This window comes from Micromys minutus (genome assembly GCF_963924665.1).
Source record: "Micromys minutus genome assembly, chromosome: 1".
NCBI classification, from domain to species: domain Eukaryota; kingdom Metazoa; phylum Chordata; class Mammalia; order Rodentia; family Muridae; genus Micromys; species Micromys minutus.
The window spans coordinates 255,922,509-255,928,119 of NC_137969.1; the positions used below are offsets into that span (position 1 = coordinate 255,922,509).

General features: G+C 36.3%; 1 gene segment (V, D, J or C); it reads right to left on the reverse strand.

Moving 5' to 3' along the window:
* Positions 1–3,306: 3,306 nt before the first annotated feature.
* On the reverse strand, positions 3,307–5,301 carry LOC308418262 (Ig heavy chain V region 102-like). The segment is given in 3 exons: positions 5,256–5,301; positions 4,851–5,175; positions 3,307–3,325 (listed from the first exon to the last, which is right to left on the reverse strand).
* Positions 5,302–5,611: the final 310 nt, after the last annotated feature.

The window sequence follows — 5,611 nt, forward strand, 5'->3', positions numbered from 1 at the left end:
CAATTCAACAGCTCTTCATGTTAAAAGTCTTGGAAAGAACAGGAATAAAAGACCATTCCTAAACTTAATAAAAGCAATCTACAGCAAACCAACAGCCAATATCAAACTTAACGATGGGAAACTTGAAGCAATCCCAATAAAATCGGGACTAGACAAGGCTGCCCATTCTCCCCCTACCTATTCAACATAATACTGGAAGTCCTGGCCCGAGTAATTAGACAGCAAAGGGAAATCAAAGAGATAGAAATTAGAAAGGAAGAAGTTAAAACATCACTATTTGCAGATGACATGATAGTGTACATAAGTGAGCCTACAAATTCCACCAGAGAACTCCTACAGCTGATAAACAAGATCAGCAAAGTGGCTGGATATAAAATTAACTCAAACAAATCAGTAGACTTCCTGTATTCAAAGGATTATCATGTAGAGAAAGAAATTACGGAAAATATATTCTCCACAATAGTCACAAAAACTATGAAAAACCTTGGTGTGACTCTAACTAAGCATGTGAAGGAACTATATGACAAGAACCTCAAACCTCTGAAGAAGGAAATCAAGGAAGATCTCAGAAAATGGAAAGATGTCCCATGCTCATGGATTGGAAGGATCAACATTTTAAAAATGGCCATTTTACCAAAAGCAATCTACAGATTCAATGCAATCCCCATCAAAATTCCAACCCAGTTGTTCCTTGAGTTGGAACGATCAATGTGCAATTTCATCTGGAATAACAAAAGACCTAGAATAGTGAAATCCAACCTCAACAACAAGAAAACATCTTCAGAAATCCCTATCCCTGACCACAAGCTATATTACAAGGCAATTGTGCTGAAAACTGCATGGTACTGGTACAGAAATAGGCACATGGAACAATGGAATAGAATAGAATATTCTGAAATGAGTTCTCACATATATGGTCACCTGATTTTTGACAAAGGAGCTGTAAACCTTCAAAGGAAAAAGAACAGCCTATTCAACAAATGGTGTTGGTCCAACCTGCACTCAGCATGCAGAAGAATGAAAATAAACCCTTTCTTATCTCTTTGTACGAAGCTCAAGTGCAAGTGGATCAAAGATCTCCACATTAAACCAGATACACTGAAACTTTTAGAAGAGAAATTAGGAAAAAAACAAACTTAGAACTCATAGGCACAGGAGAAAATATCCTGAACAGATCACCAATAGTTCGAGCTGTAATGTCAAAGTTTGACAAATGGGACTTAATGAGATTTCAAAATTTCTGTATGGCTAAACACACTTTCAAGAAAACAAAACAGCAGCCAACAGATTGGGAAAAGGTATTTACCAATCCAACATTGTATAGAGGCCTAATATCCAAGGTATACAAAGAACTCAAAAAGAGAGACACCAGACAACCCACCAACCATTTTAAAAATGGAGTACAGACTTAAACAAAAAGTTCTCAATCGGGGAATATTGATTGGCTGAGAAACATCTAAGGAAGTGCTCAACATCCTTAGCCATCAGGAAAATGCAAATCAAAACAACCCTGAGATTCCACCTCACAGCAGTCAGATTGGCCAAGATCCAAAACACAGATGACAATAGATGCTGTTGAGGATGTGGAGAAAGAGTAGCACTTCTCCATTGTTGATGGGGTTGTAAATTGATACAACCACTCTGGAAATAAGTCTGGTGGTTCCTCAGAAAAATGGAGATAGTACTACCTGAAGACCCAGTTATTCCATTTCTGGGCATTTACCGCAGAGACGCTCCAACATACAACAAAGACTCATGCACCACAATGTTCATGGCAGCTCTATTTATAATAACCAGAAGCTGAAATGAACCCAGATGTCCTTCAGTAGATGAACAGATACAAAAATTGTGGTACATTTACACAATGGAGTACTACTCAGCTATCAGAAACAATGGCTTAACAAAATATTTAAGAAAATGGATGCATCTAGAGAATATCATCCTGAGTGAGATAACTCAGTCACTAAAGAACAGACATAATATGCACTCACTGATAATGGGATACTAACCTCAGAAAGTTCTAAACACCCCAAGAAACAACCCTACTCAAGTAGTTAAAGGAAAGATTAAATAGCTGAAGGGTTTGCAATTCCATAGGAAGGACTGCAATATTAAACATCCAAACACCAAAGAGCTTTCAGGGACTAAACTTCCAAACAATGAGAGCACATGGATGGACTCATGGCTCTAGCAGCATATGGAGCAGAGTATAAATATATTTGGCAAAAATAAGAGAGGAAGCCCTTGGTCCTGTGAAGGCTCATTTCCCCAGTGTAGGGGATGCCAGGGTGTTGACTTAGGAGAGGATGAGTGGGAGTGAGAGCATCCTCATAGAAGCTGGGGGAGAAAAGCATGAGAGAGGGGAGAAACAGTATAACATTTGAAATGAAAACACATAAAATATACAGTAAAATGAATATTAAAATCAACCTAAATAGTGTCTTCCTATAAGCAAGCACACTTATTTTATGGCCTCCTGCTTTTAGGCTAGAAGAGTTTGCAGTTTAAAAGTACTCCAGACAAACACAATATCTGAGTTCATATTTTATGAACAACAAAGTTGTTCAAAAAAAAAAAAAAACAAATACTAATACAATTTTAAAATCCTAGCTCTATTTTGTCAGAGATTCCAAAATGATCAACTATTTTTTTTTGCTAAAAATGCACATCTCAAATCTGAAGTTATGTACTCCCCCAACCTCCTGATTCGACTGATGCTTATGTAGTTGATTTATTGTAATCATTTGTTGAAAAAACAAAATATAGGTTTCAAAAATCTCATGAAATGAATATTAAAGATTGTTGAAACGTTGTAGAGGTATTTTTCATAAACAATAATATTTGAATTATTTCCTATTACTTGGATCAGTTGAAGTGAGCAACATGGAATCTCCCTTATAAAACTGTGCCTAAGATATCTATAAAGCATCCCATTTTTCCCAAGGAACATTTTCTGTGCTCTTTAATGGATACAGATTAAAGTTCTTTGTAAATGGGATTGCACATACAGAAGCAGGTGGGAGGAGAGAGAGAGAGAAAGAGAGAGATAGATAGATAGATAGATAGATAGATAGAGAGAGAGAGAGAGAAAGAGAGAGAGAGAGAGAGAGAGAGAGAGAGAGAGAGAGAGAGAGAGAGAGAGACTTTCAAACTCATAGATCAGACTGATATAACAAAAAATATTTAAAATAAAATAAAGAATAGAGAATTCAGAATAGAGAATTCAGATCTGAGCTTGCCCTTGGTTATTGACCTAAAGTGATTTCTCATCTTGACTCTAAATTGCTTTTCCAATAGAATTCTACCTTACAAGTGGTTCTGGTACCTGAAAAGAAGAAAAAGGAAATGTTACATAAATGAATTGGATTAAGTACAAATAAGATAAACTCATCAACTCTTGACAGTTATCAAGAAATATTCACGTTGTCTGGAGCATGGAATTCTTTCTGAATTTTGTTTGAACATTAATGATTGATGGTTCTGGTTTATGAGACCAGTTTTACTAAATCATTTAGTACTTTGGAATCAAGTTGAGTTATATATGGTCTCAATAAAAGAAAAGGAAATACCAGAAATCTGTTTCTCTATTGCCTCTCTTGCATCTATTCTGCATGATTTCCAGACCAATGTTAATGTATTATCAACCCAGGTTCATTAAAATACTTTATACTCACTTTTCAGGCAGCAAAATTTTCAGTCATTACTGAAGTGTGACATAACACCACCCATTAAGCTCTCTTTTGTTTTAAATGGTGATCTTACAAAAGTGTTATATAGAATGGGATTGAAAGTCATCTCACTACATGAATAATAGACATTATGACAAGTATAATGGATAAATTTCTTTAACTAGCAAACCATTATAAATCAGTTCTCAAACCCAAAAGTTTACTCTGTGGCTTCAGTGACAAATAGATGAATATCTGCTCACTGACTCTCACAACCAAAAGCACCAGCTAATTATCTAGGAAAACATCTAAACAGAGTGCAAAAAATTTTTCTCCTCCCATGTGATTATTATCAAAGTTTTATAAATAGTTTGAAATAAAGTTCCTGATATTAATGTTCCCATAGGCTTCTTTCACAGTATCAGACAAAAGCTACACAGCCCTTTAGGAATTTTTTGATCATCTACAAAATGTTGCTTAGGAACATAAAAATACTGAAGAAGTTTCTACCTTTTCTCTTTTCTCCATTACTGAAAATAAGAATTTTAATTGTAAAATCTGTAGTTTCTAATACTTCTCATATTATTGATTATTTGATTAAGTCATGTAAAAATTTGGAACATAAGAATCAGTTATGACAATATTCTTTGTCTTTCTACATGTTTCTATGAGGAAGAAAAAAGGCCATATATGAAAATAAAGAAATTAAAATTGGCTAATCATCCTCAGTGTAGTAAATTTTCATCCTATATAACTGGGCAATGAAAGCTGTTGATATGTGCCCAAATGTTGTTAATTTGAATTTACTTGCAATATTCATAGTATAGTTTGTGTCTAATTTAGCAACAATTAAAAACTTCTTATATTTGGAAAACATGCATATATTAATGTATTGCAGCAATATATTCTGTTTTTTTAAATAAAAATAGCATGACAATGAAGATTCTAACTGATAAAGAACTTGTCTACATAGAGTGTGCTCTAGGGGTCTCCCAAATCAGCATCATTTTATTTGGAGACATCATTTAGAAAAGTTGCCAAATACCGTGAAGGACTATGAGAAGGAGGCAGACACATGGACACTCAAAATGACTAATTCTGGGTAGGTTTATAGGATAATATTGCCAGCCATCTCAGTCCCAGGGCAGCTTTCTTTTCCTCTGTGGTTTCTGACACACTCACGATGTGGTTGCAACACTGTGTCTTGCACAGTAATAGACTGCAGAGTCCTCAGAGGAGAGTCTGCTGAGTTGCATGTAGGCTGTGTTGGAGGATTTATCTGCAGTCAGTGCAGCCTTGCCTTGGAACTTTTGAGCATAATTTGTTTCACCATCTGCAGGATCAATCCTTCCAATCCACTCCAGGCCCTGTCCAGTCCTCTGCTTCACCCAATGTATAAAGGTGTCAGCAATGTTGAAGCCAGAACCCTTGCAGGACAACTTGACTGAGGACCCTGGCTTCACCAGCTCAGGTCCAGACTGCTGCAGCTGTACATCTGAACGCACGCCTGTAGAGAGAAATGTGAAATGATTGGCACTGTCACCTGAGTCTAAGGTCTCTTAAATTTGGGACATGGGAGTCCCTTACCTGTAGCTACTGCCATCAGGAAGGAGATGGTCCAGCTGTATTTCATGGTAGGGACCGTGTGATTCAGTGAATGTACAGAAAACAGTGCTCATATGTTGTTGTTTGGTGTGGATATCTCTGCATTTATCATCATAGACTCCCATGGTTTGCATATTCATGAGCCAGGGTCTTTCTTACATAAGGACATCCCAGCTGGAGAAGAAGGAAGTATAGTACACCTGGTCAGTCAACAGGATGCTGACATCCAAATCCTAATTCTATCTGAGAAACTTTCTCTGAGACATGTGCAGGCCATTAAGATATCATATCAAAGCATAATTTTTCAATTTTAAAAATGGAATAATAACCTGAGACAT